General features: G+C 36.6%; 1 protein-coding gene across 4 annotated transcripts in view; it reads right to left on the reverse strand.

Annotated features, from left to right (window-relative positions):
• LOC129775497 (dipeptidase 1) overlaps positions 1-27,748 on the reverse strand; it is a 509,186-nt gene that overhangs the window by 398,361 nt on the left and 83,077 nt on the right. For 2 of the 4 annotated variants that reach the window (XM_055780303.1, XM_055780302.1), the window contains exon 2: positions 27,510-27,599. The exons of the other annotated variants lie outside the window; for them this stretch is intronic. The gene's annotated coding sequence lies outside the window, so the exon portion shown is untranslated. The remainder of the gene's footprint in view (positions 1-27,509; positions 27,600-27,748) is intronic. 4 annotated transcript variants of the gene reach the window in all.

Raw genomic sequence — 27,748 nt, forward strand, 5'->3', positions numbered from 1 at the left:
CTCTGTACCCTACAGAATCTTACCAAAAATAACTAAAAAATCTGTACCATTCCAGATAAATCTGTACGTGTGGCAACACTGATTGTGAGTACAACAGAAAGCTTGTAGCTTCTATTTCGACTGATCAGAACGCGGTACAGGCAAACCTTTTTTTGTGCGGGGTATGGGGACCGCACAAAAAATCGCATAAAAAAATCGTACAAAAAAACAGGTTTTCCTGTATTTACGTTTGAATAACGGTTGAGATTTTTAAAATGTTCGACAGTTAGTTTCATGACAAATATTATTTTATTCAATGTAAAAAATTGTTATGGAGTGCCGAATTCGATTGACGCAAGAATCGCATCAATCTATTTCGAGATGACTGAGTAATAAGCGTTTGAAATTGGACATATTTTAAGGTTACTTTCATTTTTCCATTTGTACTCCAAATATGTTCCCGAAAGACGTAATCCTACTTCAAAACTTTCGCCTCTTTCAAAAAGTAGTTTTTTGACGTAGGACTACGCCTTTGATCTATATAGGGGTTACTCTACGAAAAATGTATCAAAAAATTAATAGTTTTCAAATGCATATCACGCAAAATCGTTCTTACGATATATATTATAATATACACCATTAGACGGCAAATTTATCCAGCATTTTCACCAGAGACATCAACAGTGTGAATAGTAAAACCAGTGAGCAATTTAACGTAGAAAAGAGGAATGTTTTGCAAGCGTATGCAAAGTTAAATCATGTATTATTCCCGTAAATGTTATATGTAACACAAGATTGTGTGCAATAATTCGTTCTAGACCCAATTCCAGCGTAACGTGACAACGTTTTGACTCACTAAAAACAGTTTTTTTTCGTTTTCATGTATAAATCAAACGATTTCCAAATAGTAAACGATATTAAAGTAAAATAGAGAAAATTTCCTACAAGAATCTTCAGTTGGCGCATATTTTACAGTTCAATTCGCTTGTTGCCAGCCCAATACTTTTGTGACGTGACAACCCCTGTCTTTTTGCGGTTTCAATCTTTTGAACATTAATGTTGTATTTTCAATTCCGTTTCAAAACATACAAATAAACTTTGTTCTATGATTTGTCAACAAAAGATGAACGGTGATTCCTGTATATTCAGTTTTTTCAAAAAACTCGCAAGAACATTGCAAAAATCGGCATTCATTTTGTGATACGACAACGCGCTCTGTGCGAATAAACAGTCTCCACGAAGCGTTGTCACGTCACACAATCAAAAAGTTGTATTAAATGAGAATTTCACCTTATTGTAGCAAACTGTATACTTTTTTTATGTTCTTTATTACTCTTAATACCTCTCACTTTCCTCTGAGAACTCCCCTTCCCTTTCTAAAGGTACATCCTATAGGGGAATGTGGTCCTAACGCGACTGGTGATCCAGAACTTACCCCTCTTTGTATCTCAGGAACGGTACTTTCTACCGAATTTTCAGTAGTGTCAAATGAAAGGAGTCATAACGCTGACAATTTGATAACATGGTGACTTTTTTCTGGCTCTCTTTATTCTAGCGTTGGGAAAAGTCGGGATGGTTCTAAACCGACCCCCAGTTTTTACAATGTGATTGTTTACACGTTCTCTCTGGCACTTGCCATCAATGGCTCGCACACGCCTGGTTCATCGAGTGGCGCTGACTATCAAATTTGCGATCAAATACTTCTGATTAACTCTTCGTATGCATCCATGTGCATGTGCGCAAGTGCGTTTATGTTTGCGTTTTAATGATTACTTTGACTTTGACGTTGACTTCGATCGTTAACCGTTAACGTTTGCGTGTGCATTTGGATGTGTACTTTCTTTGTCTGACTCCACACGCGTCGCTTTAAGGCAGATACAATTTTTACAAGAGATTATTTCATCACATGATGAAAACAAAGTTTTTCATTCACATTGAACACTAATTTGAACCGAAGAAGCTAAATTTCATTAATAATTTCTAGTCGAAATGTGTTCATTCTGACTGACTGACTGACTGACCCATTATTATCTTTGACGCTTTACTAACTCGTAAAACTTAGTTCGATGACGTGTCGTTCATTTCGTTCTCACCGTGAAGTGTGTACGGGAATGAAGCACATAGGCTGCCAACGGACATTATTTCACTGATAAAGCTACTACTCCCAATGACTTACAATACCATAGCTATTAAAAATTAATGATTTCATGTGTATTTTGCCTGAAAATATCACGAAATTGTAAGTATTTTCAACATTAGTCAATGTTTTAATGACAAAATGTAATAATGACAAAAAAAAATTATTTACCGATTCCGACTTCGTCTACCATTTCATCCTATTATGTGTCATAATGTTATACATTAATCATTTTCAGTTAGACAGTTGAACAGTTGAATTTCTGGCAAGAAAGCTAATTTATGAGTGCAGATAACAAACGGACTTTTTAAGGGCCACCATTTGGTGTTTCAAAAGAGTCAAAATAACAGATTTCTGAACAATGGAAAGAATTACATAAAAAAAAACATCCATGCCCCTAGACTCAGACCCTTTTTTTCTCCTTTTTTTGAGATTTCACGTATGTAAAGTTGCTTAAATGACCAAAGTCTTCAAACCCACAACGTTTCATTGCAATCTGAGATGGTACTGCCAACTCCTAAGACGTCATTTGCAGTATGGGGTCCGGCGTTGATAAGTTGGTGAATCAATTTGCGTTGCAAATTATCAAAATATATTTAATTTTCATCTCTAATAATTACTCGGCGCAAGTAACCCTTTTCTATCTAGTCTTGGAAGCATAACAAAATTCACGAAATATGGCTCCTTCCTGGAAACAACTTGACATACCAGACAAAATTTGTCATGAAAATAAATTACCCCATGATGTAAAACTTCCTAAACCCGTTGTATGGGGTGGTACATTTATTTATCATTGTTAATGATTTTGAAGACTTAAACAGATGTTAACGCTCCCATGGAGCACCTCTCTTTCAAATCCTTTCCTTTTTTCGTTATCGCTGGGTCATAATATTGGTTCATTATTTACAACTCTCGGCCCATGAATAATAATGCCAGAGGATGTAAATAAATTTACAACTCATTCACCTTGCCATCGACCGAAACAAAAAAGAAACACAAGAAACAAAAATGAACCGAAGTACCATCAAGGGTCGAGGGAGGATTGCCAGTCTGCGTGCGTGCGTACCAACGGAAAATACAATGCCGGCAAGTGCCCGATTTTCCATGGGAAAACGAGCAAGGCTTTGCACATGGAAGCGGTGCGATCCTAGCGCCGCATTAACGAATTAACGGATGGACGGGCAGATGGGGGCAGAGCCTAAAATTAGCCGTGATGAACGGCGCAAAACATGGGTGATTACTTCCGAAGGCGATAAAAATATGTTTTGATTTCCAGCGATGACTAAGGCCTATTGTTTTATGGTTATTTATGGTACGAGTGGATGAAAATTCTGAAAGTGGTAAAGTGTTTCTGAAGAGGAAACCGCCTGACCGAACAGTGGTCAGAGAATAACTGTGCGTGATTAATGGATGTTTCTGAAAGCAATTAATTGAATGGATTAATTTTGTATAACGATGTACACTCATTTAAATTAACAACACATTTTAAATTATCGTAGTTCCCTTACTAAAAAAATTTAAGCTTCTAAAAACAAATTATGTGCGCGCGATTTTATTAGGTTATTCGAACCTCAATTTTCGTCCACAAATGTTATAAAATATCGTATGGTTAAAAGAGGCTGGTACCCACTCCTAACTCGTCTGACGATCAGTCAGAACACACTATTATTTGCTTAAACAACAAATTTCATTTCTGATTTGTGAAAAATGGAACGCAACGAAATGTTTTTTTTTACATGTGCACCTCCCAATCGTGTCAAAATGCTGTTGCAAGTATTTAAAAAAAATGAAGAGATTGCTAGAAAGAGAGGAGCTCTTGAACGAACGACAGTTTGGATTCCGCTCTGGTAGGGGAATCGAAAGCTACCTAGTAGAACTTGAATTATGCCTCCATAACCATTTCAAGCTCTCATATGTTAGCACCTGTGCTCTTTTAACACTTTGTGGACCGCACACGAGATTTCTCGTTTTCGCGTTCCTTCTTTACGGACTTGTGTGAAATTAGTGAATAAAAGTTTTTGTTGCGTGCATGTTTCTGTTCAGCGTCTTGCTGGATTTAATGAATAATGAATTATTTCAATTGAAATAAATTGATTGTTTACCAAGTAACAACCTTCAAAATCATGCTAATTAGATAGAGAATTGAATCATTCCTCTTTCCACATAATTCATTTTTTTCTTGATCGTGACAGAGGGCCTTATTCCCGTATCCACGTACACTTACGTTCCCACTACCCTTACATCTCACTTCACTTTGTTGTACTTATTCCCGTTTCGTGAAGTGTAAAAATGAACTTCGTGTATTAAGTGGAGTGGATACCAAAATGACCGTGTGTTCATTTCCAATGTCGTTTCTAAGAGAAACGTCAGTTGTATTTTATTTTGTTTATCCTCGAGTTGTGTCGATACACCCAGAAAATGGATTACTAAAAAAAAGCTTCCAAATCTTTTGTAATTCAAACATTAGTAGAATGTACATATTTTCTGTAAATATTACCAATCGTTTGTAAAATGAATGTCAGATGCAATACACATCCCTACCAACGAATGATTCATTTTACTTCGCGGTGTTAGTATTTTTTACGATTGTCATTACTGGCAACCGCGAAGAAAATGTGAAAATAACATTATTAGTCTAATTACCGAGTAGATAATTGAGTTGAACGGCACTACTTTCCGATATTGATTTCTTCACAGAAGAAGGTCGAATTAACCCAAATTCGGGACAGGTAAGTAATATTCTTGACAATCAATTCAATTTATGTTCTTTAATTAATATTGATACATATTGGATAGCAATGATTCGTCCTCGTCTGCTGCGGGAGAATTTGAAGACATTACTTCAATAATAAGGAATCTGGGTACTTCGAAACACAAAAACGAACCCTGTCGAGTCCTAAATTCATCTTTATGCTATTGGATTTGGTCAAGGACAACTTCATAAACGCTTTGCAGATTGTGATAGGTGGTTCGATCAATTGGATGTTTTCCGGATTCGTCACGACAGAGGTTCCGTATCCACTGAGGCTGCGCGTCAAGTCAATATTGCAACGGGGCATAGAGCAGGCCTCACCTAATGCCGCCAGGGTTTCGTCAGCTTCGTTATATTTCCCGATTGTGTTTGGCTGAAAAGTAATTACACGCTGGTCCAGGGAGAGGATAATGGTGAGAATTGAGTAGTCTGGCGTAGCTATTTGTGGTAATGATTGTGTATTTTTTCCTAATTTGTAGCCGTGGATCAGACCCAATCGTGGAATGGAATTCAATTTTACTTCTCGCCAAATGTTAGGTTTTAATTATTTCGAACACTAGAGTTGTATTATTTGAACTTTTTCCTTTCTAAAAATACGAATTACCCAAATTACAACCTTTATTTCAATTCTATTTCAGTCACAAAAGGTTAATAAACAAAGCCCGAGTGATGAAAACGTTTGCTCTTTTTATATGAGAAACGTTTGACAGTATGGGGAAAAAAAGCTGTAAGAATTTTTTTTCAACCAAAACGCACTTGAAAAATAGATTCAAGTAGATTCAAATATTATTAATCATTGGAAATATTTACCAAAAAACTCGTCATATATACTAACTTTTTGGGAGAGTGTATGATTATGATGAGCACGGGGAATCGCTTTGTTTACACAAACGAGAGCGTGAAGTGTAAACCAGAATAACATCGGTGGATGAACTTGGTGTATTCATAATGAATTCAACCAAATGTTTACAGTGGCGTGCAATCCGGAATAAGGTTGTACTCACTCCACATTGTTTTCACGTGTAGTGTATTCGGGAATAAGGCCCAGAGAAAAGTTATAGACTGAAACGTGAGCATGTGTTAATATAGGACAATTTACAGAATTTTGAAAATCAAAAAAAAAGTTGTTCGAATAGAGTTATAGAAGTTATTTTACATACCTTCCAGCTACAAATTTATTAAAAACGGTATGAGAAAAGTTATAAGCCAACTTGTATGGAAGAAATTAATTATGTTAAAGAAAATTGAAAAAAAGTTATTTGAAAGGACCCAAAACACATTCTTCTATCTTTAGCAAAATTTCCATTGGTCGGAAAAAAGGTCTAAGAAAAGTTATAGCCCAAAACCTATACAACTTGTATGGGGGAAATAAATTAATTCAAAGAAAATTGAAAAAAGTTATTTGAAAGGAACCAACACATTTTTTGATATTACTCATTGGATAGAGAATACTTTTATCCATCTTCAGCCAAGTTTTCGTTGGCTGGAATAGAGTCTAAGAAAAGGTATGGGCCAAAATGTATACAAATAGTAGGAGGGAAATTAATAAATTTATCGAAAATGGAAATAAAACTTTTTCACAATCGAAAATAAATGAAGGAACAGAGTGCAAAGTTGAAATTTTTATGCGATTTTTGAAATGCTTGAAAACCGTGAAAAATCAACGCATGAAGATGGGATATGAATTTCTTTAAAGCATTTAAAGCATAATTTCAATGTATGTAGATTAGGGTGCCAATGAATGTATGGGAAAAAATCGACCCTAAAATGTCAAAAAGTTACCCTATACAAAATGTTCACCACCTCGAAAAAACACCCTATGCCAAATTTCAGCTCAATCGGACTAAAGGGAGAGTGGCGCAAAGCGGTCAAAGTTTGACTTTTTTAAAAATCGAAAAATCACCCAAGGGGGGAGTAAAGGGAATCGGGGTTTTCAAAAAAAAAATTTGATGCCTTCTTGAATGGCGTTAACGTTCCCTGTGAAGCTTTTGCTGTCTCAACGTATGCATTAACTAGCGTCAATTTATTATACTTAGTTGAGATTTCTTAAGCCAAATAACACGCCTTGAAAGTATTCCGAGGGGCAAGCTCTTGAATACGCGTGACCACAGTGCAAGTCGAAGGAAATTTCTTTGACGAAAAATCCCTCGGCCAGAACGGAAATCGAACCCGTGAAACGTCGAGATCTAGTGTCATCTCGAAAAAAAAATTGTCAAAAATCGGCACTCTGAGACTTGTTTTTTTTTCGGAATGCGAAACTAAAAGTATGGTTTAGGGTGCCAATAAAAATAGTTATCTCGATTTTTCATTGGGAACTTGCTACGAAATGTTGATTTGCACGGTAACATACCCTATGCAAAATATTAGCTCATTCGGACTTCATTTACTGGTGTCGCAAACGTTAAAATTTGAGTTTTTTGAAAACGGCAAAATCATCGGAAATCGGGGTTTATAAAAAAAAAGTTGATGCCAAATGTCTTAAAATTGCATGACACGTAAAGATTTACAGTTATCTAAAAAAAATGTTTTTTTCAAAAATCGATTTTTCAGACGTAAAATCGACATTTGAGACATTTGGCAGCAAAAAAAAATATTAAAACCTCGATTTTCGGTGATTTTTCGTTTTTCAAAAAAACTCAAATTTTAACGTTTGTGATAGTAAATGAAGTCCGAATGAGCTAATATTTTGCATAGGGTATATTATCGTGCAAATCAACATTTCGTAGCAAGTTTCGAATGAAAAATCGAGATAACTGTTTTTATTGGCAACCAAAACCATACTTCTCGTTTCGTATACCGAAAAAAATACTAAGATTTGTAGAGTGTCGATTTTTGACAAAAAAAAATTTCGAGATGACACTAGATCTCGACGTTTCATGCAATTTTAAGACATTTGGCATCAAAAAACTATTTTCGAAAACCCAGATTCCGTTTCTCCCCCCTTGGGTGATTTTTCGATTTTTAAAAAACTCAAACTTTGACCCCTTTGCGCCACTCTCCCTTAAGTCCTAATGAGCAGATATTTGGCATAGGGTGTTTTTTCGAGGTGGTGAACATTTTAATGAGGTAACTTTTTGAAATTAGAGATGACCATTTTCATTGGCACCCTAATGTAGATGTAGTGGATAAAAATATCGGGAAGAAATGGGAAATCGATTTCCTTTTTTTTTTTTTCAAAGATAGCAAATCCAATTAACTATCTTTAATTTGATTTCTATAACGTTGTTGTGGACCATGCAGTACTGAGATATTATTGTATGAACGAATAATTTCGAATTCGTATTTGATAATAAATAGTTCAAAAAATAATCATCGAAAAACAGTTTTGAAAAATTATATAAATTCTATACACCCAGGATTTTTTACGCGGGGATAGAATTTTGTTACAATTTGTCGTGGTACACCATAGTAGATATACTTTGAGTATTTTCTCAAATTTTCATTTCCAAGTCAATTGAGAATGAGGAAAAAAAAGAGAAAAACTCATTCTTTCACCATAGCTCTTATAGTGAAAAAAATCACAAATATCTATAAAAGCCGTAGGAACACAACATTCTGGATAATGAAGTGGCGGATGATACATTCTACACTTCAATTGCTACAACCCGTTTGAGGGATATCAGTTCATATAACAAGCATTTCTTTTCATCGAATTTTAAAACGAGGCTATACTGCCGTTCTACTCATGGTTTTACCATGTTAGTTTTTGACAATTTTCACTTTTCTTAACAAAACGATGTTTTTATGCATAATCTTTCGGAAAAACACAAAAAAAACTCGTTGTTTGTTCCCAGTATTTCAGAAAACAACATCACGTTTGATTGTCCAATGTTGATATTCTATGCATAACTATTCCACCATAAATTTTAAGCCCGTAACCAAGATTGATTGATTCATAAGAGGGGATCTTTTCACATTCCATTTGACAAAAGTTTTCTGCTTATAAAACCCCAGTGTGTTGCTGAAACGAAATGCTTAAAGCTTTCGGTAGACAAATATGCTAGAAAACTTTGAATGCGTCTTTCTCAGTTGCTGATTTTGGAACATGTGACAACTATGCGTAGAACGGCAGTATATCTTAGTAACAAAATAGTACATCGGTTAAAATGATTTTTTATCGCTTTTTATCGAATTTACTTCAATTTCAAATCTGTTCACTTTGACCATGTATTATTTTAGCTTGCGTTATTTGCACTAATTTGAAGCATTTTCAGGTTCAGAGAGGGATTAAAGATGCAAAAGTATTCTCCATATCTAACCTTTAGTAACATTCTAAAAGAATGAATAACATCTACCATAATTTTCAATCTGGTATTGGATGATGCTGGTGAACATTTATTAAAAAAAAAAGTAATACAGTTTGAATTATGATAAATGAAATAATCGCAATCTCTTTGTGAAAAAAAATCAATAATTCGAAATATAAGAACATGCGTACAGATTCGATTCGATTAGAGCAAAATGATTGGTGCTATGGAACGACTATATTCCTCCTGAACCAGATCTATATTCTTTGTCTCCCGTCCGATATAAACAAAATATATTATGCATGCGACTGATGTTTTGCATCTAAAAATATACAATAACTAACATAACAAAGTCACGAAAGATGCCATTAGCTGTGAATTGACAACTACAATATCTGAGACATCGATCACAATAGTCTCCGATTTTTCCGATCCTTAAAAGAGCGTTTCGCTCGAACGGGTGACACTGATAGCACAACCAGGAACCTCATATTTATAATCATAAATTATGCATTCATTCTACAGTCGATAGCCTCTTGACGAACGATTTAGCAGGAATTTCTCACCGTTGAAGAACGAGAGATGGAAACTATCGCAGGAATGAATATAGCCCTCTCCCACCCTACTAAACTCAACCACCTTCACCCGCCACACACACACACACACACTCATTTATGCACACAGACAGGCCTCTGCGTCCGGAGGGATCTCCGGCAGCTAGAAGCAAATCTAACGGAAGTGTCTGTGCTGTTCATCCGACCTCCCACTTTCACCATCCTGGCGGAGGTCCGGGTGTACCAAGGGGGGCCATCAGCAGCGAAACGCTGCTACCGGTTGTCGGTGCAAAATGTGTGAGAAGCTTTCTCGAAGTTGTTTTCCCGACTCCTGTGTGCGTGTGTGCCGGTTTGCCTGCGATGGATATGCGAATCTAGCGCGCTATCCGTTTTGAGGCGAAGCTTTCCGGTTTCCGACTAGTGTCTGCTTGAGTTCCATTTCATGCCGAGAGAAAGGAACTTGCGTGGAGCGATAAAGACTTGAAGCATATTCAGCTTTGCCGGGCCGCTGCGTACGAGCGAACCTAGACCTTGGAGCTTCGAGCGAACTTTGTTACCATCGAGGTGACCCCTCGTTCCATCTGTTTTGCTTCGGCGCATGATAATCGAGGGGTGCTTTGGCTTCGCTATATTCAAAATCAGCGGAAGAGTGTTCTATCGGCGTGTTGCGCGATTTCTTATGAGAGTGAAATCGGTTGGGCCTTTCGATCTATTTTATTTGTTTTTACGATTTTGCTTCTATTTCATAGTTATTACGCTCGAGGCGGCATTGTTCATACTGCGGCTTTCCATTGACTTTGTTTGATATAATTATATTTGAAATTATTTTAGTGTGTGTTTTATTGTGGTATAATAGAACGTATGAAGCTGACTCTGTACAGTGCTGCTTTACAGAAACAAAAAACCAACCAACGAAGTATTCAACTTTTTCCGCTAACGGAACCTAGCTCGCTGGAATTATTTTAATCATCTCACGAAGTTTAAAAGTAAACGTTCCTCCATACTTACATCACTCGGTAGAATTTGCTCTTATGCAGAATCCTTGTTCCTTTACATCTTATTATGAAGGAAGAGCATATGAGCCCGAGTTCCACCCGCCCATGCATATGGCTTGGAATAATAGTTCAAAAAGTTAAGCATGCAACGTTTCGACAAGAAAAACATGTAGTGTTCTCACGTAAGGAACAGAGTTACTAAGAGGAAAGAACATGTTCCACAAACAGCCCCTGGCATGACGGAAATTTTTGTGGAAGAAGGCAAAACGAAACACGATTGTTGAACGCACACAAACGCCGCACGGAAACCTTCTGTCGAGAGGGGAAGCAAAAGTGATTCCGACAACGTTAAACGCTTTGCCATTTGGGTGTTGTTTCCTTGGCATGTTTTACGTCGAGAGTACCGGAATCTTTGCGCTAATTATTATGGCCTGAATCTGCTCGAAGAAATGGTTTTTTATTGTGGAGGGAAATGAGCACAAAAACTGATGAGAACTAAGATCAACACTTTTGAATCGGGCCTGTGGCTGCGTTTATGCTTTTGAGATTTTATATATCAAAACCAAAACATAATTTACATGTTGAATTAATGTGGCTGATAAGTAATATTGTATAAATTTACTGTAATGTCTAACTTTTGACCGAAAAAAATTTAAAATCAAAACAAATAGTTGTGTTTCACTAACCCATGTCGAGCCGAGTGATTAAAGCGTACATAAAAAAATTTACCTACGTGAAATTTATTCATACAATCATCAAGGTTAGTCTCGTTGCCTAGTCTAGCTCGGACGTGTTTGAGCAGCAGGCAATCACCGAGAAAGAGCGTCTGAAGATAGCTGTACCGAAGTCCGCCAACCCTCCCAAAGTCCTGTCCTGCTACCTGTTAGTATAATAAATTTATTATGTATCCAATGCAAGTTCTAGCTATTCAGATTCGACTCACTTCAACAAATATCGGTTAAGCAAGTATCAGTGAATTGATTCGCTATATAATAAATTTAACAAAACTGTATAATAAATTTAGGTATCGAGCACGTGAGTTCTATTCTTAGGGAACTTAAGAACAAAAGTGAATTCAATCTGTAAAACACATATTGTTACATTTAGGTGCATATTCTATTAAATTCCTTCTAAAAATCCTACTCAATTTGAGCAAGGAAAGTGTCTCTCATATCTGGGTGACGGGGCATCGAAAGTGTTAAGGCCTATTTGAAGACCTTCATAACTTATCGAGTACATAAACATGAATTTTCAGTTAGTATCTATCTTTCCCACCCCAGGTGTCTATTCTATTCGCCAAGTGTCCGTCTTTCCCGACTCAATCTTATTTTTTCGAGGATGCCGGACACATTCTTTTTGTGAATTTTTTTCCTCAAAGACAAGTTTTATTATAAAAAAAGACCTAGACTATCAATTTAAGGCGAGATAGCTATATATTTTTTGTGGAATTCACGAAAAAAAATACTTAAGGTGTCCGTTTTTACCACTCTTCCCCTTCATGTTCCTTAAATATTAGAGGTGGTTAAAAACGTATTAGAATGGGAGGACATCCACTAAAAGGGGGAGGGTCTGAATTCCGACCAAATACATGCATAATTTCTTTTTTAAATACAAAAATACACGCATTATCAAAATTTGACCGTAATATAGTAACAAATAATCTTAAGCAACTTGTTTCGATCATAACAAGTAGAAATATTGCTTGTATGAAAATCATCCATAGTGCTGGCCCATCCAGCGCATCAAGCACCGTAAAGTAGCATCTCTGACGATGCGTTGTCCCGTAAAGGGAAAGTGGTGCGCAAACTATCCATGCTTGCTTTAATGGAGGATTATGTCGAAACAATGATTTCGGGAAAAAAAATTGCAGCCGTTGTTTTGTTCATGGCGAAATGGCAAAGCAAACTTAATAAAAAACAAATGACAGTTGTCAGAATGGCGCACACATTGAAATAATCAATCAATCTTTAAGCTGGCAACCCCTTGTAATATGATTTCATCCACGAGCAGTGTTCTTTTGTTCAAAAATAATAGTTTTAAAACATATGACTGATTTTTAAGCGCCAACCAAGTAGCTGGCTACTCAAAATTTACTCCTCCTCTAATTTTATTTTAAAATTACCCCTCCTCTAATTTTATTTTAATCATTGAATACCGACTGACTAACTTCATTCTTAAATAAGGTGAAAATTCTTCAAGGTGAAAATGAATTGGCTATTATAAGTACAGTGGAGTTAAAGTCGTGATTTTTGAAGTTTTTTATTGAAGGTTCAACAGGAATTTTTTATATAGATATTGCAGCGAAATTGAAAAAGATAGAAGTTAGATTTAGAGAGCTTTAATTTTATCAATAGAAACAATCAAGTTTATTATGGATTTTTAAGATAAAATTCATAATAAGACCTTATGAACCACTAAATTTTATGTTTTTCACTTCCAAAGCGTTAATTAAATCCACCAATTCAGATGCTTCACAGCTATATCTAGTACTAAGGTTTCTCATCTTTCTAATGGAAGCAACAGAATCGTCCTACGTACCGCACTTATCTAAGTAGAGTCAGTTTGAGGTAAACAAACGTTTTTTTTTAAATATATATATATATATATATATATATATATATATATATATATATATATATATATATATATATATATTTTTTTTTTTTTCTTTCTTTATGTTTCGATTATATGTGAGAAGAAATTGGAGACAATGTATGATCGAATCCGACCTGTATTTGAATTCCATCGATGTTCGATGAATTCGATGAATTCGAACAAGCATATTATTGAATAAATAAATGTTTTCCAAGAAATACTCCTTTTTCGAAAATGAGCTTTTATGTCGGGTGGTATTCATTGATTTTTACTTATCATCAAGATCATTTACACAATTGAATTCCTTACCATTCGGGTAAACGTTCTATCCAGATTAATGGCATTCGGATGACCTTGTTTCTCTCAAATGCTCTAGAATCTCGCTGTGTTATAATACTGTTCTTATACGCATTATATGTATTTTTTTTTACTTTTGTTTCTTTTTTTGACAGATTTCAATATCTCATTCTATGAATTTTATGGCGACTGCTTGAAATTTACAGCTTTCCTTTACGTGTAAATGCTACGAGACTCAAATGACTGGATAATGTTTAAAATCGAATTTGAAAGTCAATCATTCATACAAAACTAATAGTGTAATTAATATCATATTGGGAGAAAAATCTATTATTCTCTCGATTTTCTCTTTAGTGATCGATATCTCGTATAGTATTGGTCAATATATTCAAAATTTATGCTCGTTGTTAAGGTGACATTTCACACTAAAAAAATGTTTTGCTGTTTTTTGTTCGATTGACACGCACTAGGAGCCACAAGGACCTGTTTTCTAGGTACGCAAAGAACAGCTGCAACTTATGCTCTGTAGAAATTTCCTACAATAATTCACAAACAAAAGTAAGAATTACACAAAAGCCTATTGTATTCTATATGAATAAATGACCCACTTTTAATTGTTTTTTATATTAAAGAAAACTTCGAAAATCTCTGGGAAAGAAATTCAAATTAAAATTACGAAAACTCTTCTTTTCTACATGCTCGAACGAAAGAAAATCACTTCCAATCGTCACTAGAACTAACTTATTTGTTCGGCGGCTAAAAAGGAAAGATCGATGGGGTTTTTTTCGTGAATTCGAAGCCTATCGAATATTCTAGATTTGTTTGTCCTTCTTCTTTGCTACTTTAGGATTCACGACATTATTCGTGACTCAATTTCCGTCGCGTCATATTTGAAATATGGAGTCTACATCGATTATTTGCTCTAAATCCACTAGGATATCTACTACTGGGCGTAAAATTTACTTAAATCTATTTAACCCTTTGTAAGGCCGAGGCAACTAACTACATTGCCACCCAAAAAAAAAAAAGTTCGATGCACTTGGAAAATTATTTCAATATTTTACTTAACCAAGAAATTTTAAAGGTATCTGGCAACACTATCATTTTTTTTTGGGCTGCTAAAAATGTACGATATTAATTTGGGAGTAGCTTTTTATTTAACAAAACCACGACTTTAGAGCGCAGACAGAAAATTCTGTTTGAATTCGTTGAAAACAAGCAACTAGTTGATAAGTTTTTCACTGTAAACGATCTACTGTGTAAAATGATGCAGTTTTAGAAAAAAATTCATAGTGTATTTGATGAATAATGCAAATTTTCTATTTTTTCTTCGTAAATTTATATAAAAAAAACATTTTTTCTTGCTGCACTAGAAATATTGTTTTGATTTTTGAATAACCAACGACACAGTAAAGTGATTATAAAGGGTGTGTCACATCAAATTGCATCACGGAAAAAACGCTGTAGAAATTCGCCCAGTAGACCGATCCTATTGAAAATTTTAGACAGTAAGATAAAAACTATTAAACAACTTTTGGCATTTTCTTTTTATTCATACTTCGAGCCCAAGCCCGTATGCTCGCACCTTCCTCTTTACCCCGTCCATAAGGTTCTGTACAACGTCAGGTTGTAGTTTTTTTTTAACAGAAATCCATTTTCTCTTGAAGTCCGCCTCTGATTTGACAACTTTTGGGTTCTTCCGGAGGGCCTGCTTCATAATCGCCCAATATTTCTCTATTGGGCGAAGCTCCGGCGCGTTGGGCGGGTTCATTTCCTTTGGCACGAGGGTGACCCCGTTGGCTTCGTACCACTCCAACACGTCCTTTGAATAGTGGCCTGAAGCGAGATCCGGCCAGAAGATGGTCGGGCCCTCGTGCTGCTTCAATACTGGTAGTAAGCGCTTCTGTAGGCACTCCTTAAGGTAAACCTGCCCGTTTACCGTGTCGGTCATCACGAAGGGGGCGCTCCGCTTTCCGCAAGAGCAGATCGCTTGCCACACCATGTACTTTTTGGCAAACTTGGATAGTTTCTGTTTGCGAATCTCCTCCGGAACGCTGAATTTGTCCTCTGCGGAGAAGAACAACAGGCCCGGCAGCTGACGAAAGTCCGCTTTGACGTAGGTTTCGTCGTCCATTACCAGGCAATGCGGCTTCGTCAGCATTTCGGTGTACAGCTTCCGGGCTCGCGTCTTCCCCACCATGTTTTGCCTTTCGTCGCGGTTAGGAGCCTTCTGAACCTTGTATGTACGCAGGCCCCCCCGCTGCTTGGTCCGCTGGACGAATGAACTTGACAAATTCAGCTTATTGGCGACATCCCGGACCGAACTTCTCGGATCACATCTAAACTGCTTAACTACGCGCTTGTGATCTTTTTCACTGACGGAGCATCCATTTTTGCCGTTCTTCACCTTTCGGTCGATGGTAAGGTTCTCGAAGTATCGTTTTAGTACTCTGCTGACCTTGGATTGGACGATTCCCAGCATCTTACCGATGTCCCGATGTGACAACTCCGGATTCTCGAAATGAGTGCACAGGATTAATTCACGACGCTCTTTTTCGTTCGACGACATTTTTTCACATTTACGAAAAATTGACAGTGAACCATGGCCAACGTGATCTATACACTCTTATCTGATTATAAGCGAAAGCTGAAGATATTATTCCTAAAAATTAAATTTCTACAGCGTTTTTTCCGTGATGCAATTTGATGTGACACACCCTTTACAAGGCAGCGGCACCGGTTAACGGGCAGTGGCACCTATATGGCCACCAGTTTTCTCAACTGTTTCAATGGTTCAAATTTGATCAAAGGTAAACATGTGTTGTTGGATTATCTTCTCTGAAGTTGAAGTCGATTACAAGAGGAAATAGGCCATATTTCACAGTCTGACTCCGATAAATTTGTAAATGCATTAGACGAATTTCATGCCAACTCGACTGGCCGTTGGCAGCACAATCTCAGATAGCAGTGAAACGTAGTGGGTGTAAAGACATGGGTTATTTAAGCAACTTTGCATGCTTGAAATATTCGAGAAATAATTAGACTACTTTTTGGAAAAAGCCAAATTTATTTTCTCAATTTTTTACAAAAATTTATCACTTAAAAACTATGATACCTACAACATTCTTGTCAAATGATGAAATGTAGGAAATTGTTGAAATTTTCACAAAAAATACCAAAAATTTTTGGAAAAAAATTTCGCTGACAAAAAAGTTATTTTAAAAATTAAAATTAATTTTTCTCAAAAGCATTTTTTTAAATTCTCAAAAATATATATATGAATAGCCCTTACAATTTCTAACAAGTCGTCCATACATCGGAAGATGGGCACATTTACATGAAAGAGTTCTTCGAACAACAACTTTTCCATATTTTTTCTTTGAAAATATTCTATTAATGTTTAATTCGTAACATTTTTATGTATAAATAATCGCAATGTAATGTGCTCTGCTAACTTTTCTCTATTTAGAAACATGTCAAGAACATGTCAAACGTGAGAATTTACATACAAAAATGTTACGAGCAAAACATAATTTTTTTTCGGGAGTCTTCATACAAAAATGACCTTTATTCCAAAAACTATAAAAGATAAAAAGTTGATGTATTAGACAAAAGTTTATATTTTAACAAGATCTAAAACTTTGTCGAATACACTATATCGCTATCTTGACTTTAAACAAAATTAGGATAAGTGGTTTTTTTTTTCAAAGAAAACATGAAAATGTTGTTGTTCGCAAAACTTTTTCCCTGTAAAAGTGCCCATCTTCCGATGTATGGACGACTTGTTGGAAATTGTAAGGGCTATTCATATACATATATATATATATATATATATATATATATATATATATATATATATATATATATATATATATATATATATATATATATATATATATATATATATATATAGGTGCTCCCTTGGCCGAGTGGTTAGCGTCACAACAAACATGCCGGGTGTTCGGGTTCGATTCCCGTTCTGGTCGGGGGAATTTTTCGTCAAAGAAATTTCCTCCGACTTGCACTGTGATCACGCGTATTCTAGAGCTTGCCACTCAGAATGCATCCAAGGCGTGTTACTTGGCATAGAAATCTCAACTAAGTACTAATAAAAATGACGCAAGTAATACTACGTTGAGACGGCGAAGTTCCTCTAGGAACGTTAGTGCCATTGAAGAAGAAGATATATATATATATATATATATATATATATATATATATATATATATATATATATATATATATATATATATATATATTAAAATAATATGTTTTTGAGAAAAATTAATTTTAATTTTTAAAATAACTTTTTGTCAGCGAAATTTTTTTCCAAAAAATTTTTGGTATTTTTTTGTTAAAATTTAAACAATTTCCTACATTTCATCCTTTGTCAAGAATGTTGTAGGTATCATAGTTCTTAAATTATAATTTTATTTGTAAAAAAGTAAGAAAAAAAATAGTCTTTTTCCACAAAGTAGTCCAATTTTTTTTCCAATATTTCAAGTATGCTAAGTTTCTTAATTAACCCATGTCTTTACACCCACAACGTTTCACTACTATCTGCTGAGATGGTGCTGCCAACTCCTAAGACAAGTTGGCATGAAATTCGTCATTACATAAACTGTGTTATCAACAATTGATCCATCTAAAAAAATATAAATCGTGCTCAAATGTGCTCAGCTTTGATCCATACAAAACGAGTTGGGTTTTGGTCAACGCCACATATCAATAGGTAGCTAGGTTTATGGATTCACTGATACCAAATTAGCTTGTTAAACTATCCCAGTTCTAACCATCCCCTCCACTATCTCAGCATCATCTAAACAAAAATCCCGCGTTCTGATTGGTTTAATCTGAGTCGCTCCAACAGTACCGACTAAAACCGTCTGCTTCTAAATGCATTCTCAAAATATGCGCACATCTAGTTCAGTACAAAGTTTTTTCTTGCACCTTACATTTACTTGGCTGGATAGATTCTCTGCATTGATTACAGTTTCTCAACTTGTAAATGCAACTCATTATAAATTCCAGTTTCAATGTTCACTACTTTTCGTTGGCAATTGCAAATACCCTGTCCGATACAGAATTTTCAAGTAATATTTTCATTGAATCACATCATTTTCATCTATTGAGGATCCTATAAGAACGAAGAAGAAATATTTTTAATGCGCAAATATTCACCAAAAATTTCACGTAATTCAATCTGAATGCTCATACTGTGCAAAGTTTCGCACACAATAGTGACGATACATATGAAAAGAACAACGCAGAAGGGCATAACTTTTCCTCCATCGCCTGTTTTGCACTCCATCGAGCGTAATACTGCGTTGAATGGGTGGGAGATCCTGAAATTTGTTGCAACGTGCTTCGCACAGTTCACTCCCACAACTGGGGCCAAACGGTCGGGAAGTAAATAGCTGCCAACTTGTTAACCCGGTGCCCCAGAAAATGCTCACATGCTGTGATGGGATCCGGTGCTTGCTCCTCGCTGCCGGTCGGTTGAATGGGAGAAAATTTCCATGAAATTTAATCTCGAAAATGAAACCAAAAATGTGGCAAAGGGATCGGGATCGTCCGGTGGCAGCGGGGCGCACAGGAAGAATTCTCTCCACTTGTTTTGTTTCAGGTGGATGGGTGTGTGTGTGTGTGTATGTGCGGCCATTTCCACGCTCCCGTTAAACTGATAAACATTTGCATCATCTGTACAGCTCCCATCACATCATCGGGAGGATTATGCTGATGAAAAATAGTTTACGAGGTCTTTGCAATTTGGCTGAAGCTTGTAATAGATGCGCTGAAAGCTTTTTTCTGTATGCTCTGAATGCTATTTGGGGTCATAACATTTTTATGCTTTCGGGACTATGTTGGATGCTGTAACTTCAAAAAAAAAATAGATAACGGTTGATCCCAAGAAGCCCGATAAATGCGTTTAATATGGCCATGCTTCAAGAAGCTACTTATTACTGAAAACGTCGAGCGTCTTTTTTTTGTGTGTGTTCTTGTGAACAAACTGTACCGTGCATCTGAACTCAATCAAGGTACAGATTCCGTCTTCGAGTCTATCTAACATTGGATAAGCATTCTAACAAGCAATGAATTTGCAACAAAACTTGATTGAAATACCAATTCGACATTATTTTCTTTTTCGTTCGTTCTGACAACACCCCCGCACAGACACCGAAAAGCGGCGAGCGCAGTGATATGGCACACTTTGGAACAGAAGCAAATCGTAATCGCAATTCATTCCAATACAATACAATGAAACTACTCTCAATCCCTTTCAGTCGTTTCTCGACTCGCCCACCCCCTGCATGATTCTACCCACTCAGGATGCTAAGGATGCTTTTGTTTTCGAGCCGGCACAGCTCCGAAGAGAGGCAGCCTGCAGTGTTTTATTGTTTTATCATCCGCTATCATCGCTGCTCAGCAGACTGCCTCTGTTATGGCTCTTGCCGGTTGCTCACATTGATGCTCAGTCGAGTGAAATTAACATAGTTTTATTTTATGTTTATGATTAGTGTGTACACACAGGGCCCTTCCCGAAGTTTGCAGCAGCCCTGACGTGGTTCCGATCTTTTCTCAACGACACTTTCCCGGAAAGTGGCACGGAAATATGAGGCGTTGGATTAACAGGGATTAAATTTAAAAAGTGAGTGTTGAGTAATCGCATCAACAAATTTCGAGCCCATTCAATGAAACTTCCCAAAGAAATAAAAATGAACAACACAAACGAACTGAACCAATTCGTTCTTTCGCTCCAAGAACAAACACCACACAGGATCGAGTCGTTCAAGGACTCTACACAGCTACGCACAAAGCGCGAGTGGGTGCGATGCGGGAAGCAGAGAGAAAATATACACAATAATTTCCTCCAATCCATCAACAATTATCGTACATCTCTTGGCATATTTCCATATACAGCTACGACAACGAAAACAACAATAATCAAACAAAGGCCACAAAGGTTCGAACCGTCAGAACAGCATGAACGGACAGATTAATGGACTGCCACACGCTTCGGGGGAAATATCATGGGAAGCTAGAATTTGGCACGACCTAGATATTGTTTGTGCCCGTTTTTCGCGCTTATCCATGATTTCGTTATTAATCTTCATTATTGTGTTGTCTTTCTTTCGGAAAGCGCCTTCTCATGTATGCGTTCGCTGACCATTATCGCACTGCCCCTCCCCTGTCCCGCAGCATCACCGTCTTCATTTCAGCCCAAAAATAACATCAAGACAGAGATTGGAGAATAGCACTCTCATTAGCATACTTGAGGATGAGATGTTCCGACAAAAACGACCTGGGTGTTTCCTTGTTCTTCCATCCAACCCACCGGGGGCGAGATGGAAAAACCGGAAAGCGAGAAAGTTTCCCAAAGTTAACAGTAGGGAAAAAAATGCACCACAAATGAAACCGAAAGGGGTAAATATTGGCTGAATGAGTGTGAGAAACTGGCCTCGTGTTTAAATTATGCCATCGGAAACAGATTGACTGACAGTTTTTCGCTGGGATTCATTTGTGCCAGCTGCCAACGATCATGTGACAAAAAGCCAACCGAAATGTGGGACGAGTTGGAACAGAGCATTTTATTTTTTGTTCGTTATTGTAATTGACCGGATTTTATTCGCAAATTTCCATCCTAGTTTTACACAACACAAAGCCGCTTACCAACGTGATGAAGGGTTGATGATAATGTCATTTCAAATATCGCGTTTGCCCACGATCAGTGTTGGGTCGTGAACATGTTACCATCTGTCTCCCATTTCAGATTTGGCGATATAACAATATCGTCCTGTTCCTATGAAATGTTTACACGATTCTTCCATAAAGAAAGATTCACCGAGCAAGGCTTGTAGTTTTAGAAACCAATAAATGGAAATTAATTTCTTACTTGTTCCTTTCGGTTCAGCCAGAGTTATTTTCAATTGATTCATTTTAGTTTATACGGGTGAAATCCGTTTATTTTGACGTAGGACTAGGTCTTTCATTCCTGTACCGGTGTGCAAGTATGGAAAAGTTCATTCGCTCATTTCTTCACACCTAATTTTAAATCACTCTTGTATATGCTTTTAATAATCATGGCGAAGAGAATGCAGTAAGCAATCGTGAGATTGCACGATGAATCATTTTTCACTCGCCGATCATCTTTATTCGGGACTGAGAGTGAACATAACAAACAAGTGGAGAACAACATTCGATGCATGAATACTCCTTTGCAAGGATCGCACGAAATAAAATAACGAGTGAGTCAATATAGACTCAATATGCGTGTATGTATAATTTTCTTTTCCCTTCTACTCTCTTCCTTTTTCAAATGCATTTGTTATCCGCAATGCCCATGAATCTACCTTCCCGCTCACCAATAACTTGCGTTAATATGGTATTTTGCGTTTTTTTTTCCCAAAATATATATTTTATTAAGGCACATGTGGCGTTAGCCTGACGGGGCCGGGAATCCAATATTTTGACAATTTTTGTCTTACAACTATGTTAGTAATATGTAACCGATTACTCGCGGTTGGCTCGAGGTTAGTATTACAAGTGTTCTCATAATTGGTATGTTGCAGTCTTCGATGCTCTGTACGTGTGCCCGACACGGGATACTTCCTATTGGGATGCAGCTGACCATTAATCAGCAACGCCCCCCTAGTCTGTACCCCATATCTAGCGTGGTGCGTCTTTCTCGACTCGAGGAATCCAGGATAGAATGGTCACTAGCCGGCGCAATCATCAGCTCGTGTAGAGTTGTCATGAGCGGTACAACCTGTGGCTCTTGTTGAATGATCAGTGGACTGCACAACCTTCGGCCCGTGCATCTGTAAAGAGTGTGTGTGTATGTATTGCCGCGACTAAGTAAAAGTTTATCGATCGGTTAGGATCGATAAACTCGGTATTTTGCGTTGACTCAGATCGTTTCATACTAGAAACAAAAAAAATGTCATTGCAGTCTGCCAAACTCTCAAGCTGGTGTAAATCAAGGCGCTTAACATACCGCCTGGTGGGTCAAAATATGAAAACCACTCTTTAAATTGTAATGGCTGAATTTACAGGATGACATTAACACACTTCTAAAATAAAAAATAATGAATGAAAATTTACTTTTCTGTATTACGTATTACGTAATATTGAACTGGAATTGTGTCTGATGATGCTATTATATCATAATAGCGAGTTTTTGTAATTTTTGTGTATTGTGAAATGTATACCCAAATGTTAATTAAAACGTCGTGTTTTAAGTAATCGAATAACTTGATCTCCATTCAAATTTTAAGATTGCAAAACTTCCTTCTTTAAATTTTCGTGAATTTGACGATTGTTTCGAGTTAATTATGATTAACGAATGGGCGCACCTTGTTTCACAGATCTGCCTTGAGCTCACCGAGTAGTTTGATAGTTTGGCAATGACAGCTAAATTTGCAACACATCTTGACTCGCGGATCATATCCTCTTGGCCGGGGGCTGGATTTTGCCCATACCGCCCATACCGGTGTGTAGGCTAAGTTTCGGAAACGAGAGCATGACGCTTGAAGGTCAAGATTTTGAGCGTTAGTATCTCTTTGCCGGCTAAACGAAGTAGTATGATAATCACTTCATTTAAGAGATAAAATGTCTAATAGTTATACAAATCGGTATATAAGCTGGGGCCCGCCCGGAAATCCATTTAGTTGTGATTGAAAAGCGACACGAAGATGGTCTCGCTCGCTCTTTCAAACACTATGCTCTTCTCTCCACATTCAATTTTTTCTGTAACCGTACTGAACGAAACATGTATCGATGATAATTCGATAAAGATGGGTGCCATTGGTTATGGATTTGATAGTGAAGAATACGAAATGTTTTATATTTATTATTTGATGTTTGATATTTCACCATATCAATGAAATCACATTGATGAAAGCAACGTTCTAAAATAATTTGTATACAAATTCCAATTATTTGGGTAGAGGAATATTATTTTTGCTGAGTAATTCCGAAGAGGAATCCATTCCTTCTTTAAGCTCCGGATCAACGAAATGGAATGATAATCGTTTTAAACAAAAGATAAAATGTACAAGACTTATATGCTTGCTACTTACTGACTCGAAAAATTGTTTCAATAGCTTAAACATTTTTAAGCTTTGAAAACAGACTATTCACACAAATCTGTATATAAACCAGTGCCCGCTCAAAGCGTGAAGTGAAAAGTGAAAGGGAAATACTCTAAACAATCGAACCCCGTGTCGGTCCCTAGGGGCTGACATTGAGCTCAGGGTTGCCACATTTAATTCTGTATAATTTTATGGAAAATCTGTATATCTATATTTTTAGCATTTCATTTATTGGTTGCTAAGTCAAATCAATAGAACAAAATAAATCATAAAATGGTTTTTTTCAAAATCCTCTGAATTGTATTATGTTTATGTATGGTTTTGTTGAACTTTGTCTTCAAATGTTAAGTCAATTTGATCCTTGAAGCTCCTCCTCGAACCGATACTATATATATATATATATATATATATATATATATATATATATATATATATATATATATATATATATATATATAAATGAAACACAAATTTCTGTATTTCTTGAGAATTAATCAAGCAAACGAAACCAAATTTGGCATTTGAAAGTTTTAGGATGTGATAAATGTTTTTACGGTGGTTAGATACTCCTCCCCCCTCTCTTAGGGGGGACTGCAATACAAATGAAACACAAATTTCTGCATTACTCGAAAATTAATCAAGAAAATGAAACCAAATTAGGCATAAAGAGGTTTTAGGGTGCAACAAATGTTTCTATGGTGGCTTGACAATCCTCCCCCCTCTCTTAAGGTGGACTGTCATACATATGAAAAACTAATTTCTGCATAACTCGAAAACTAATTAAAAAAACTTTATAATGCCAACAAAACTCTGTTTTGTTGGCATTATAAAGCGAAAACATTCGCTCAACACACGCTGATGAATGTTATCAAAAAGTGTCCTACAAACGACCTTTGCAATGGGTACAAAAATTTCTCATCGCGCCTTTTGACATCCAACAGCTGGGACCAAGTTATATTTGAGTCACTCAATTTTTGCCCCATAAGATTCCTCTTGAGTAGCCTGACTTCGTTAACGAACCCTTGTCTATTACCTACTTCAACGAAATGAGGAAATCGGCGCATCAAATCATTAAGGTTTGGTAGCTTGATAACCGGATAGCTGAAATCAAATCGCTTTGAAATCTGTTTCACGAGTTCAATATAGAAGTCACGACAAATCAATTTGAAGGTCAGCTTGCTAGCTGCATCCAATACATTTTTCAGCTTCTTCTACATCGATACCAACGTAAACATCCTCAGGCTTCTTCAGAAAGTCTTCAAAAACTGTCACATCAAGGTTAGCACCAGCGAATCGTTGCACGTAGGTCTCCAAACATAAATTACCCAACATGATCAACAACAACATCCTTGTCTTATTATAAAATTCGCAAAGTTGAGAGCTTTCTGATCGAAAAGCGCAATTGACGTTATTGATGATCAGTAGAACAAAGTTTAGAAACAGTAAAATCGGTTTAGTTATAGGATCGTTTAAATGAGTCAATATACGATTGGCGAATTGATTGTCGTCATGCTTAACATGGAACGAAAAGAATAGTTTAAGCTCTTCAAATCGCTCAAGATTCCGCTTAGCCACTGCCTCCAACGAAAGTCATCTCGTTGCGTTGCGTTCAATATTTTTATAAACAAGGTATCTATGTATACACTGTAATAAATTCAATATTTAAAATTAAATTTGAAAAATTTCCGTTAATTCTGTATCTTTGCTGAAAATCTGTAATTCTGTTCAGATTCAGATTCAGATTCTGTATCTGAAATTTGGCGAAAAATCTTCAAAATACAGAATATTCCGTATATGTGGCAGCCCTGATTGAGCTTTTCTTCAGAAAAACGTTAATCGGTGAGACTAACGGTTACTAAACATGCAAAAAAACCAGACCCTGGTTTGTTTTCGAATGTGTTACGACATGTATCTACTTTCTAGTGGAATTTCTGACTATTTTATTTTTTTCACAATAAGTATCTTTGGTAGCGAGAATCGACATTGATATTGTGCAATTACTCATGATGCGGTCTCAATGGAAAGTACAGCAAGAACAATCCGGTCACAATGTCCAATAGCTCAAAAGTTAAGAAAGTCATTTTTGGAAAAAATATAGAAAAAGAGGGAAAACATTCATTTTTCGGACCACCCTAAAATGGAAATGGGTGCTCTGAAGAATAAAAAACGGGTCTAATAATTTGCGATGAGAAACAAAACTACCACTTTTCACAAAAATCTGAGAACCACTACAGTAGAACCCCATTTAGCTGCGAGTTGATGATCCGAGGTGCGGATTATTTGCGAAAGCGAGTTCTATAATAAATATATAGGCATTCCTTTGTCAGTGAGTGATATGCTCATTTTTTTCGTGACTTTTACATTATTTGGCCACTGGTGTTCCCGATCCTACAGATGGATAGTTTAATGAGTAGCTGTGTATTGATAAAAAAAAAGTTTCCATACATCTTTTTTTCGTGTTTGCACATCATTTTAGTCCTTTATTGCGTTATCCGCGATTTTCGTTATTTGCGGTGAGCTTGCCCGACTATTTAATCGGGGTTCTACTGTATCTACTTCTGGTTTGGCATGGAATGGTTGTATATAAAAATATTCTGTTCGTTTCTGTTTTGCACCACACACCTCGAAAAATTCGGTACCGATTGAGTTCAAATTGTGACACAACTTCAACTTCAATGATTGCTGTTACGACATACAAAAATGAAAATTTTAGAGTAAAATGGGAAAAATTGGAAAACTTGATTTCTCATTTCTCAAAGCCCATTTCTAAAATTGAGCTTCGAATGAAAATTGACTATTCCGTATTAAATATGTGTTCTATGTGATGGGAACACATTTTTGTATTTGAAAAAATCTTGATTTTTCTTGTCAAAAATTGACTTTTTGAACAGCCCAGAAACCTATTCCGTCGTTTTTTCACCAGAAAACTTGATTTTTGACAACAAATTTTTTGTTTTTTTTCATCGAACGACAACACTTGTTGAACAGCTGGAAAGCCAGCCAGAAAACTGGAAGATCTGGAAACATCATATCAAGGAGCCAAAAGATGTTTGTGCAGACGTTTTCCCATCGGATAACACTGCCCGGCACTCGCAAACCTTCCATTCGCTGATGAATCTCCCCTTTGATCCCCAATTCAGGTGAAAACTTTATACACAATACTGCTTTCGTACCGATAGCATCCCAACGAAAACATTTACCATCGGCTGACTTTCTCTCACTTCCCCCCAACTAGTCACGGTATAATCACCTCCTAAAATATAAAATTTATCGCAAGAAATATCATTCCACATAATTTCGCTGTTACAAGCCATTTCGATAATTTCTCGACATCACCCGAAACAAACTGATGCCCACCTTCTGGGAAGCCCTCGAAAGGTGGTACAACGAAAAAAAAGAATCTCTAGTTGGAGTCTCATTTTCACCCATCGGTCGCCATTCTCTTTAGTCACAGCTCATTTAGGAACCCTAAAAACAGCAAGCAACAAACCAAGAATAAGTCTGACGTTCACCTTTTTACGACTTTTCTCGGTTCGCTTCATTTTTTTACGACCAGACGATATGCTAAACGGGAATCACTTCCACCACAGTAAATCGCCGATGGGTTTCCCCCCGTCAAATCGTTAAAAGTGGGCTTCGCTGTTTTGAACCGTGCGAACCAAGGACCAAACCATTCGTGAACATAATCAATTATACCCCATCCGAAAGTGAAACCGGAGTAGGGAGAGGGCGCCTATAAGCCGCCCTAATCACCCGAAGAACGTGTTCATTAGTTTTTTTTTGTTTTTCATATCGTGGGAAAATACTCCTGATATATGGATATTGTTTGAACGTGTGCTCAATCCGCAATATCAGTACTCACCCGATAAATGGTTTTAATTCCCCGTTGCGGTCGTACCTAAGCCAACCATTTTGAAGTAATGATGGCTGATTTTATGTTCAGATCAGATGCCTGTGGATGGAAGAACAGAAAAATTGGGATGAAATTATGATGGATCGTTTTTTTCTCTTTGTTGGGATTTATATCGAGAGCACTTTCTTGCTTTGTTTGTGAACTGTCGGGTAATACAATTAGCATCCGACGCTTTTTACCGGCGTAAA

This window comes from Toxorhynchites rutilus, chromosome 3 (genome assembly GCF_029784135.1).
Source record: "Toxorhynchites rutilus septentrionalis strain SRP chromosome 3, ASM2978413v1, whole genome shotgun sequence".
In the NCBI taxonomy this organism is placed as follows: Eukaryota; Metazoa; Arthropoda; class Insecta; order Diptera; family Culicidae; genus Toxorhynchites; species Toxorhynchites rutilus.